Source organism: Delphinapterus leucas, chromosome 7 (genome assembly GCF_059928025.1).
Source record: "Delphinapterus leucas isolate spDelLeu-1000000601 "Yukka" chromosome 7, BTC_Dleu_Yukka2, whole genome shotgun sequence".
In the NCBI taxonomy this organism is placed as follows: Eukaryota; Metazoa; Chordata; class Mammalia; order Artiodactyla; family Monodontidae; genus Delphinapterus; species Delphinapterus leucas.
In genome coordinates this window covers 11686179-11698809 of record NC_143135.1, presented here as the reverse complement: position 1 = coordinate 11698809, position 12631 = coordinate 11686179, and the positions used below count along the sequence as shown (strand labels likewise).

General features: G+C 45.3%; 1 long non-coding RNA gene across 2 annotated transcripts; it reads right to left on the bottom strand.

Annotated features, from left to right (window-relative positions):
* Nucleotides 1–5475: 5475 nt before the first annotated feature.
* LOC149748690 (uncharacterized) lies at nt 5476–12014 on the bottom strand. 2 transcript variants are annotated; one of them, XR_016393785.1, is made up of 3 exons: nt 8814–12014; nt 7701–8395; nt 5476–6808 (listed from the first exon to the last, which is right to left on the bottom strand). It is a non-coding gene; the product is annotated as an uncharacterized LOC149748690 (long non-coding RNA). The 2 variants fall into 2 exon arrangements; XR_016393786.1 differs by having other exon boundaries at nt 5476–6032; nt 6511–6808; nt 7701–11995.
* Nucleotides 12015–12631: the final 617 nt, after the last annotated feature.

The following is a 12631-nucleotide window of genomic DNA, read 5'->3' as shown; positions in this document are numbered from 1 at the left end:
ATCAATGAACAAGTATCTTCCCCAGAAGCCAGCTAGCTAATTTCTCCTGGAAGCTCATTGGCCAGAAGTAGATCACATGTTCATCTCTAACCACAACGGTGAGGGAAGGAGAGTGTCTGGCTTATGAAACCTCCATACGTTGAGGCAGGCAAGGGTGAAGGAGTAGGAATGGCTGTTGGGCCTGTGACACTGGGCTTAGGTTGGCAGGAGAGCCAGGAATGACTACTTACTCCACCGTACCAACGGAGGGCCAAAAAGTGTGACCTGGATGGATTTGGTGTCTCTATTTGAACTGTTTTCTCTATGAAGGAAAAATGGAAACTTCCTCTTATCCCACTTTGACTATCTTCTCTCTTTATTACACATTCAAATCCTTATTTATAAATGCCTACTGTTAACTCACTCATGCATGTGTGTAGGAATTCATTTATTAATTCATTTAATAGCTATGAGTCGAATACCTACCATTTACAAGAAACTGCAAGTTGTTTCTTTGTCTTAGGTAAGTCCTTGTCTTCAATATCTAACGGAAGCAGGAACAGGTACCTGGTAGGAGCTGAATACAAAGGACCCTAGGAACTCACCAAATTAACATATGCAAACTAAAATAAAAACTAAGATAAATTTGTTAACTTATGTTTCACCTAAAATTCTGTGGTCCACACTAGTGTGGCCTTGGAAATCACTTAAATCAGACTTAAATCCTGGTTCTGATATTTATTAGTTGTATAGCCTTGTATAAATTACATAGTCTCTATGACTTCCAGGTTCCTCATCTGTAAAGAGAGGTTGAAAATCCCTGCTCACAAGGAATGCTGGGAGAACCAAGTGAAATGCAGCACATAAAATGTGTAGATCGGTGTAGTGCCTGGCACAAAGTGCGCTTCTGGTTAATGATAACTTAATTGACTATGGATTGCAATTTAGATTCACTAATTTCCAAATATAGTTTTGTCTGCCTGGAAACAAAGACAAAAAGGGTAACCTATTTGATTCCATCGTGGTGGACTAGATTTTCCTTGGGGTAGTAAATGCCGGCATCTCCAAGGAGGTGTCAGAAATCCATGAAGCAGCCAGCTGAAGGTTGTTAAATGGCTGTGATTGGTAAATTGTGATTAGAATGAAGAAGAAAAAGGTGAATCTGAGGTAGAAGTGGAACGATACCGCATACGGACTCTGAGTGGCCAATAGGAAGAGCAAACCTGGAGGGAGTGCTGTCCAGCCACAAGGGTGCTGAAATGACCCAGGGCCGCACACAGCAAGTGGCGAGGAATTTTGTCTGAACGTGTCTCTGCTTACTAATGATCATCTCTCAGGCACGCCTCCTCTTCTTCACCTTTCTTACAGTCTGTCACTTCAACCTTCCTCCTCCATCTACCTTTCTCACTCAAACCTCCACATCTCACCCCACCTTCTCTTCTAGCCAGCTGATTGCCAACCTTTTTGCAAATAATGTTCACTGCTGCCAGCACATGCTTCATTCCTGGGATGGTGCTGAGTGTGGGAAGTAGCTGGAATGAGCCTTTGAGAGCCGATGACTACAAAACGCTTTCTCCCTCAGTCGTAAATAGCCCCCAGTGTTAATGTGGCTGGATTTCAGCCTCAAGGACTGAAGATGTTGAGGAAGACAGCTTTTAGAAACATTGCTATAGCTGCCTGTTATTCTGTGCTGAACCCTTCAGCTTCAATTCCCATGTGTCTCAGCGTGGGCTGCCCCTGTCCTCCATCCACTCAGGCCTTTACATGTAATGCCCTGCTCTAATTACTGTCTTCTTCTTGTTCTTCAAGCTTAAGATAGCCTTCTTTCTTCTCCAGTTAAGATGCATCTATCCCATATTTAAATGTTCAATTTAAAATTCTCCTACTCCATGGTGAATATAGCCAATATTTTGTAATAACTGTAAATGGAAAGTAACTTTTAAAATTTGTATAACAAATAAAAAATATTTTAAAAATTCCCCCCCCTCCAGACCACCCAAATTGAAAGCTATATTCCTTTTTTCTGAAATCCTACAGCATTTTCACCATGGACGTGCACTTAGTCCTTGGTTACAAACTGCCTTAAGCTCATTTTGAAAATTACTAAACATGTGGCAGTTTTGCCTCTCCAGCCAAACTCTAGGCACCTTGGAGGGCAGGGATCAAGATGTTTGTTTGCATGTTCTGTATTCTATATAGTTCCAAGCACATAGGCAGGGTATGCAGTGGTCCTCAATAAACACCTTATTGGTTGAATAATAGAAGAAAATGACTTGGGGGAAATGAAAGGAACAGAAAAGTGAACTGAAAATTGACTAATGGCATCTCAGGAAGGGCAGCAGGACCAGAGAATCTGATAGGTTGTTACTTTCCCCAACAATTAAGCCCAAAAGGATCATTGGGTATTGGACATGGGAATAATTGATTAGATCTGGGGCAGAGCAGGCTACAACAGGATTTGCAAATACAGACTCAGGTGTTTCTGAGCTTAAAATTTGAGTTTCAGGGAATTCAATTCAATCTAATCTGACTAAATTGTCATAGAGATATGGACTCACAGAGCTGGAAGGGACATCAGGGGTCACTCCAAAAGGCGTTGGCTGTTGTGTGATTCACCTTGTCGACATCCCCACCAGGTGGGCATTATACCTCTGCTCTGACCCCTCTAGTACTGGGGATTTTGCTAGCCATAGAGACAATAAATTCAATGAAATGGAATTCAATCTGGCTGAGTTCAACAACTTAAAATATTTGAGAACTTAATATATACCTAGCATTGTGGCCGATGCTCCTGCTGGGAAGGAACAGATGACCTATGACTCTGCATTTATGTGGATCCTAGGGAGTTGTGGGGAAGTTTTATACAACCTTTTGTCAAGTTCATCTCTATTTTTCTATCTCCTCTTATGCTTCCTTTTATGTTTAATTCTTTCCCACAACTTTCTTTTCCTATCCTCTCCTTTTCTTCCTCCTACCTATTCACCATGATTTAGCCTTTCAAGAAATGTTAAAATCCTGGGGTAGTTTCTTTGGAAATACTGAGGGCAAAGAAATCGATCACTCTCTGTTCTAAGAACATGTATAATATGGAAGAAATTTGAAGATTATGTATCTAACTCTGTCATGCAAAAAAAGATGCTAAGGGTCAGACTGGAAAAATGTCTCACCTTAATCACTTGATTAAATAGGTAGTGAGGGTGAGTGGGATTAGTGGTCAATAAATTTGCACGATAGGTCCCAGGAGAATATTCCCAATGACCAACATTCAACTATGTAAAACAAAAGGACTGTAACAATTTGAGCTGTCGTGGATGTCACATTTACATATCACTTGCATACACCCACGTCAACCCCCTGCAATCTCTTCTCAGTTATTTCTCAAGTGAGAATGTATCATTGCTTCCCTTTTTTGTCATTTTTAGTTTTTCATTTCTCTATTCCTTTCACCCACTCACAGTCTTTGGTCCAGATCCCCTGCAGCATTCAAAGGGAAAAAGTATTCACAGAACATTAAAATTAAACTTCAGACAACTGTGTTTCTCTGACCATCTGGTCCCTTCTAAAACAGCCACTTCTCAAAGACAGGGGCTCTTGGCCTCAATATTCCATCCAGTACCCAGAAATGGGGGATGCTCAGTAAGTGAGAGCAGGTTACAGAGGCTGATGGTTACAGGCAGAGCCACCCAGGGGTAGTTGGGACACACAGTATGACAAGGATTTTAATGCAAGACTATATATTCCTTGAGGACAGGGACTTTCTTATTCATCACATTATCTCCAGGAGTCAGTCCACCATCAGGTACAGAGTAGACTATGTATATTTGTTGAATGCATGAATGCATGAAGTTATATAAAATGTTTTATACACTTACATAAGGGTAAAAAAGCCAGGTGTCAGTTACTTATCTACTGAATAAATCTCACCTACAGAAAATCACAACTTTTTTTTTTTTTTGCGGTACGCAGGCCTCTCAATCTTGCGGCCTCTCCCGTTGCGGAGCACAGGCTCCAGACAAGCAGGCTCAGCGGCCATGGCTCACGGGCCCAGCCGCTCCGCAGCATGTGGGATCCTCCCGGACCGGGGCACGAACCCGTGTCCCCTGCATCGGCAGGCGGACTCTCAACCACTGCGCCACCAGGGAAGCCCATAACATTTTCTTTATCCATTCATTTGTTGACATTTAGGGAGTTTCCATATCTTGGCTATTGTGAATAATGCTGCAATAATCATGGATATCTCTTTAGATCCTGACATTATTTCCTTTGGATATATATCCAGAAGTGGGATTGCTGGATCAGGAGGCATTTCTATTTTTAATTTTTTGAGGAACTGGCACACTGCTTTCAGAATGGTTGAACCAATTTCCATTCCCACCAGGGTTGTACAAGGTTTCTGGCTGACATCTTGACTGCAGTCTCATGAGAAACCTTGAGCAGAAACACTTGGCTCAGTGGCTCTGGAATATTTGACTTGCAGAAACCGTGAGATAAGGAATGTTTGTTATTTTAAGCTACTAACTTTTGGGGTAATTTTCATTTCTGCAGTAGAAAACTAAAACAGACCCTACAGGAAGGGAAAAGGCAGGAACCAGTAGGCAGCAAAGTAGACACAACTCTTTGCCTCAGGCTACTCTACCTACTAGCTTTCTCCAGTACTTCATCCATAGAGAGAAACGTGATAACCCCACGGCTTTTGTGTTTACATGTTACGGTTCCAGGGATACAGAAATCCCAATTCCAGATTTCTTCTTGTTTTTTTTGGCCTTGCGTCTTACAGGATCCTAGTTCCCTGACCAGGGATCGAACCCAGGCCCGCTGCAGTGAAAGCACTGAGTCCTAACCGCTGGAAGTCCCCAGATTCCAAATTTCTGAGTGGGAGAATGTGGGTCAGCTGAGGCAGAGGGTTCGCTGTAGGGACAAGTCCAAGTTTCATTGGGCTTGGAGATTTTATCTTTACAGGGGCATCATTAAGAAAAAGAATACAAGATTACATACAAAAAATGATTCCTTGGAATGGATGAGAAAACAAATCACAACAAATTAAAAATGTTCTGTAGCTGACACATACCAAAATATTGTAATATAAAACAATTGCATGGTATTTGTATTAGTTAAGTCTCGTGGTTGAAAGAGGTTTCCAGAGACTATCTTCTCTGCCCATTTCAAACCCACATGCATCTGAGTGCTGTAGGTCACATGAGTGTACTGGTCTGAGCTCTGGCTCTGCACTTTCACGCATGATTCTGGGAGAGTTGGTACAGCGGGTGATACCAGTGTTGCTAGAAGCCATTCTCCCCTGGGATGGCTACCGATAACTGAACTAAATTCCAAACCATTTACAAATCATGTAAATATATTCAATAAACCCAAGCATAGTATGTTCTCACCTCAACTACCTCTTAGCTGGACTTCATAACACCAGCAGTCACTCTAAAGCTGCAGGAGGGTAGGAGGATGGAGGGGAAATCAAGGTGGAAAGATACAGTGTTTTTTGTTTGTTTGTTTATTTATTTTTGGCTGCGTTGTGTCTTCGTTACTGCTTGCGGGCTTTCTCTAGTTGCAGCGAGCGGGGGCTACTCTTCGTTGCGGTGCGCGAGCCTCTCATTGCGGTGGCCTCTCCCGTTGCGAAGCACGGGCTCAAGGTGCGTGGGCCTCAGTAATTGTAGCATGCGGGCCCAGTAGTTGCGGGTCCTAGAGCGCAGGCTCAGTAGTTGTGGTGCACGGGCTTAGCTGCTCCGCGGCGTGTGGGATCTTCCCGGACCAGGGCTCGAAGCCGTGTCTCCTGCATTGGCAGGTGGATTCTAAACCACTGCACCACCAGGGAAGCCCAGATACAGTGGTTTTAACCAATTGTGGCTAAAATACCTTCTTTCTAAAACTTTACAAAAAACACCTGATGACGTCAACACATAGCTATGGCCTTCCCAGGGCCTTGGAAGAGTCCTGGCAGGTAAGGAGCCCTGAAGCCTTGGTTTGTCACCCTCCTGGATAATTTGCCTCTGGGTAGAGTCTTATAGAACAAAATGGTTGCTGGAGGCTTAACACGGTGTTTCCTGAGGAAATGAAAATAATTCCATGAGGATAGATAATTATAATACACTGTGAGAAGAAATCGGGCGGACTAAGAGAGCGCAAACGTGAAAGTGGGGGATTGACTCAGGCTTGCAGCGTCGATGCGAGGGAATATGCTTCCTGTGGAAAATGACATTTGGGTGAGTAGGAGTGAGGGGGGTAGAATGTCCCAGGCGGATACGTAGCATATGTAAAGGGAGGTGTTGTAAGAGACCATGGCTGACTTGGGGGGCAGATATGTCAGGGATGTTGGCATGAAGGGTGTGAGGATGGGGTTGCCTGAGAAGCAGCCCAGGAAATCAACCCAGGTCAGATTATGAGAGGCCTTGCTACGTATGCTCTTTGGACTCCACGCTGAAGGAAATGGGAATCAATGAAGGGTTTTCAGCCCAAAATTTAGATGATCCGATTTGCATTAGTACATCAGCCTGGCATCTTCAGTCAGTATGGGAGACTTACCTGTGTTAAAAGAAAAATTTCCACAGGCAATTTAGTGATCTAGTAGGCTTTAATTCAGCGATTCATGAGTCAGACAGCAACCAGTCTAGCCGATAGAAAGGAGCTCTGAAGAGCTGTACAAGGTGAGAAATTTTTACAGACCCACACGAGCAGGAACAAGGAAGTGAAACTGGGCATTTGCTGATTGGGTAAAGCAGGGTTGCTTTCCTCACATGGAGAAAAGGGAAGTCTTGGATTCTGGTCAGGTAACTTGGGCTGAGCAGGTAAGCAGTGATGGGTTGACCTAGGGCTTCCTTTTCTGTCAGAGCAAAGAAATTTAGTTCAGTTTTTGTTTGCTGACATGGGGCTTAGCACGACTCCCATCTTGGGTCTAACGCAGTTACTTTAACAGAGAAAACTGGAAGCCCTTTCTATCTCAAACATAGAAATGCAGGAAAAAAAAACCCGACTAACAAAATAATTTGAAAGATATGATTGCGCTCAAATCTAAGGAAAGGAAATCCCCAAGAGCCAGAACTGAAGAGGCTCCTAAAAACCAGAAAAGTGAGTGGAACTTGAACAGTGGCCCCAAGGGGAAGGGGACTGGATAAGAGTCTTTACAGTTGGGGATGGGGCTTGAATGACCACGCAGGGAGGTGAGCCTGGAGCACAGGCTTGGCACAGGTAGGATGCTGGAACTGACCTCATGAGTCATAAATCTAGCTGTCCACCCAATCCTCTGTGGATAAAGTGTCAGGACACTGGAAAACTGTGCAGATAAGGGCTCATTCCTTCCTAAGCTTCAAACATGGAGACCTCTCAGAGATCCCCCCTTCCCTCCCAGAGTGTGGGCTGTATTTGCCACCTACAGCAAATTCATACATGTATTAATTGAGATCCTACTATATGCCAGGTCTCATGTACTAGGAGTATAAAGATTAAACAAACAAACTTTAAAGCTGCTGAATGATTATCTGGGAACATATCCAGTGAAAAAATGTTTGGAAAATTTTGGAATTTCTTCCCCTTAGCTGGCCTTAGCCTCAGCATTTTTCCATCTTTTCCTATCCAAGCCCCTGCACCATCTTTGTTTGAGCCGGGACGAATGGATTTCAGGATGTACATCCTGGCAGAACAAGGACGGTGGAGGATCCCACCCATAATGAGAGGTTATAAGTCTCCATCAGGGGCCCCAATCCTAGGTCTGGTACCTTAACTAGAAATGAGTCCGTCAGGCTTGGGAATTTATCAATCGAACAGAGGCTGTAGGCTCAACGGAGCATGATCTCTGTCTACCAGGAAACAGATGTGGGTGAAGGGTTGGTGAACTGATCATGACACACAGGGCAGGGTCTGAGGGCCCCATGGGTCTACAGTTTTGCATTAGGCACACTGAGTACCAGGGGAAGAAGCAGGGTGTGTAAAGCCTGGGTGGAAGTACCTGACTGCTGGGAGAAAGTCTATGTGTGGGGTGGGGTTAGGTTAATATACACCCTGAGGATTTATACTTTCTTCTGACATGGGGTGTGGTGTGGAATGTTTGAGGTCCAAGTCTCTGGAAAGGACCTAACAGACAACCTGCAGGCTGCTTTGTTTATGGGTCCAGGAGTGGGCATTGTTTTGGGTGGGGTAGGTGCCCCTTGAAATGGGTATCTTTTTCCCTAAGTTACAAATATCTACTTGGAGATTAGATTGCCTCACTGTGTTCCTAAGATCTTGGCCTCTGGAAGCCCCCGGGTGCTGGGAGAAGGGCAGGGGTGAACCTCACCCTCTGTAAGAAGACTCAGTCCTGCCATAGCCAGGATGGTAGCCTCTAGCCAATGTGGTTATTGAGCTCTTGAAAGGTGGCTGGTCCCAACTGAGATGTGTCATAAGAGAAAGATACACTTCAGATGTTGAAGACTTACTATGAAAAAAAGAATGGAATACAGCTCATTACTAATTTTGAAATATTGATTACATGCTGAAGTGACTATATTTTTAACATATTGGGTTAAGTAAAACATTTTTTTTTTTTTCTTGCGGTACGTGGGCCTCTCACTGTTGTGACCTGTCCCGTTGCGGAGCACAGGCTCCGGACGCTCAGGCTCAGCGGCCATGGCTCACGGGCCCAGCCGCTCCGCGGCATGTGGGATCTTCCCGGACTGGGGCACGAACCCGTGTCCCCCGCATCAGCAGGCGGACTCCCAACCACTGCGCCACCAGGGAAGCCCCGAGTAAAACATATTTTTGAAAGTAATTTCACCTGTTTCTTTTAATTAAAAAAATGTAACTAACTACTAGAAAATTTAAAATTACATATGTGGCCCATATCTGTAGCTTACACTAGGCTTCTGTTGGACCACGCCGCCTCAGTCGATCAGGACTTTTGGTTACCATAGGATGGGCTCTCCTGGGTCCTGTCCTGGTTCTTCCTTCCCTCTTTAAGCTCAGGGAACTTGATTACTTCTCCATGACCATTACTTACTCCTTTTCATCCACAACCCTGAAAGAAGCAGCCGTAAGCCCTTTGACGAGATAAGGGAATAATATTCAGGAATTGCTAGGAAGAGGCAGCCACGGGAGAGGAGATACGGCAGACTGAGACCCCAGCCCAACCTTCTGTAGAAGGAAGGGAAGGAGAGGCAGGAAGCCCTCTAAGTCTAGTGGTCTAAACCAGGCTCATTTCTTCCTACCCACTGGGGACATTTGGAAACATCTGGAGACATCTTTGGTTGTCACACTGGGTGAGGTGGGGATGCTACTGGCATCTTAGGGTAGAGGCCAGGGATGCTGAGAAACGTTCTACAACACACAGGACAACTGCCACAACAAAGAATGATCCACCCCCAGGTGTTCATAGTGTCAAGGTTGAGAGACCCTGACCTGCCTAGGAAATGCCTTTGATATCCGTGGCCAAAGACAGGAAGGGAGGCTGTGGACGCTGACACAGTAGAGGGGCCTGCCCCACCCTCTCCCATTCCCTGACTCTTTCTTCATCACCGGTGACTCATGGCCCTTGCCCTGCACTGAATCTGCCTGAACTCATCCTGGTGGAGAGAGAAGAAGCTCTCCTCAAGTGTGACTCACATGCCCCAAGTCTCAGGTGGAGACCTCTCCCTGCAGGAGATAAGCCCTCTGGGGGAGAGGGCTAGAGAAGGGATTGGTGCAGAGGGTACGTGGTTAGTTGCCACTCTTGTTCCCTTACCTTGCTGGTCTTTTTTATTTGTTTGTTTCCTGTTTCCAACTCCCTCTGCAACAGCCCTGAGATTACAAGAAGCTCCTGGTCAGACCTGACTCTACAGAATTGTTGGGCAGGTGGCTATCAGAGTTGTTGGGCTGAGAAGGAAGCTGATGGAAGCAGGTAGGGTTTTCTCAGAGAGAATAAAAACTGTGAATTTGCCTCCGGATTTCTTGCAGAAGCCCAGGTCTCCAGGGTCTGCAGCTGGGAGCAGGCCTGCTGGTGTTGGGATAGGTCCATTCTGTAACTCTCCCACCAGCTTTCACGGAGCCCTAATTCCAAACCCCAGCTCTGAAAGGCACACTCCCTGCCCTCAGGGAATTTACAGTCTAGCCAGGGATACAAAGCCTGCATACTTAAGATGATTTAAATGGCATTAAATGGAACTCAGCGGTAACAGAGGCTTTAAAGGAGCAGAGAGTCAGGGTACAGAGTGATGACGGGGTTGCCCAGAACTACGGAAAGAACCTGTGCTCTGGACCCCACTGGCTTCAGCTATATCCTGATGCTAAAATTTCCCAGCTACGTGACCTTCTTCACGAAATGAAGGCACCAATAAAATCTAGGTATAAATGAGATTCTGCTTTCTGCCCCCATTCCCCACACACAGCTGGGTAGAGCCTGTCCCAAGGAGCAGTGCTGGGGGTTTCCAGATTGCTCTCCCTGTGGAAGATGGCTTGCTGATTTGGAGTATCAGCTCCTTACAGAAAGATGCAGGCTTGTAATTTGTAGCAGTTGTATTGGGCTTAAGGTAGAGGCATCCTTTCCTCATTGTTTTTGGGAGAAAGATTCCTGCCAGTTATTTGGCCTCATGTGTCCTTCCCACAGGAGCTATAATTTACTGAGCATCTATTATGTGTCAGACACTAAGTAGGTACTTTGCTGCATTCTCTTATTTAAGTCAAGCAATAATTGAATATCCTCTCTGTATTGAACACTGGGGCAGGGGCTGGGTGACTCGGACATAAGGTTAAAAAAAGAAAAGACAAAATAGGGAATTCCCTGGCAGTCCAGTGGTTAGGACTCCGCACTTTCACTGCCGAGGGCCCGTGTTCAATCCCTGGTCGGGGAACTAAGATCCCACAAGCCACAAGGTGTGGCCAAAAAAAAAAAAAAAAGACAAAATTCTAATAGGGGAGAAAAACATGACATTTTCAGTGCTGGTGTGGAGGTAAGTCATGAGCCTTCACTTGGTCTCCTGGCTGCTGATGCGGTAAGCTGCTAACTGGGTGATTCCCCCTGACTCAGGCACCTCATGTACACGCAGAGGCAGCTGGATGTCACAACCCCAACCCGAACCAAGCACCACATGTGTACCCAGAAGACCACCTCCAAGTAAGCCAGGTCATTTCTAATTAGAAACCCAGGTGTAGGGGCTTCCCTGGTGGAGCAGTGGTTAAGAATCCACCTGCCAATGCAGGGGACATGGGTTCGAGCCCTGGTCCGGGAAGATCCCACATGCTGCGGAGCACCTAAGCCCGTGCGCCAAAACTACTGAGCCTGCGCTCTAGAGCCCGCGAGCCGCAACTACTGAAGCCCACGCACCTAGAGCCCATCCTCTGCAACAAGAGAAGCCACCGCAATGAGAAGCCTGCGCATCGCAATGAAGAGTAGCCCCTGCTTGCCACAACTAGAGAAAGCTCGCGCACAGCCAAAAATAAAACAAACAAGTAAATAAATAAAAAATAAAAACCCAGGTGTCAGCAACCATTCAGGAACACCCAGGGACTTTGCTTTCCTAACCTGGGAAAGGGACAGTTCATAGTCTCCTGGCTTTGGAAAATGACCTCTTTTCTCCTGCCACATTGTCAGATCTGAAGTTTTCCTAGTCTGTGCTAGATTGGGCTTCCTGCTTGAAAGTAAATCTTCCTTTTTTTTTTTTTTCCATTCAGCCCTCAATCTTTGCTTTCTGGTAGTTTAAACATTTTTCTTTAACAAAGGCAAACCAGAGCACAGAGGAAGGAGTGATAAATTCTGTGTGTAGGAGTCAGAAAAGTTCGGAGAAGAGGTTGCATTTAGGCTGGGACTGGAATGATAACAAAAAGATCCGTCAGGCTGACAAAGCGATGAGCAAGCACATTCCAGGGGCTGGGAGGACGTGAGCAAAGAAAGAGGTGTGCAAATGTATGACCTATTCAGGCCAGGCCAGGTCACTTGTTGGGACTGCAGGGTAGGTGCTTGGTGGGAACTGTGAGGTGCTCCCTGGAAAGTTAGGGTGGCACAAGCTTGTAAGATAATACTAAAGAGTTGAGAATTTTCCCCGTGGCCAAGGGTTGCAAACTCAAATACCTACAAGGACCACTCAGACACCTTCAATGAATGAAAAAGGTATTCTTCTACATGGACACACTTTTTTTTGGGGGGGGGGTTGTTAATCTTACACCTGTGGGGACATTCTTCACATCCAAAAAATAGATATTATCTTCCTTCATTCAAGGAGTATTGGCCGAGCTTCTTCCATGCACCAGGCATCGTCCTAGGCACTGGCTACTTGTCTTGAAACATGTACATCTCTAAGCCCTTATTTTCTTTTCCTACTTTTGCTAGAGATGTGAATATAATACATTTTCTCTACTATTATGAAAAAACTCAGGGCATGATAAAAAGGCAACAGGCACCCCAAGAAGAGTGCTGGGGAAGAATGGGGCGGGGAGAACTGGAGAATCTGTGTCCTGTTAAAAGGGCATCTCTGGCTCAGTACCAGACGATTATAGCTATGCTGAGAATAAGATTGGTAGAATATGCTCCAGTTTTTCTTCCCAGAGAAAGTGGCAATAGGGATTTAAAAAATGTGATTGTATCAAAATTTTTTATGTTGGCTAAAAACTTTAAACTTACTATATGTTGCCCACACACAACCGGCTGGCAGGGCACGTTGGGGTCATGGGTGAACCATCATTCCTCCGCCATCCTCTGCCCTAG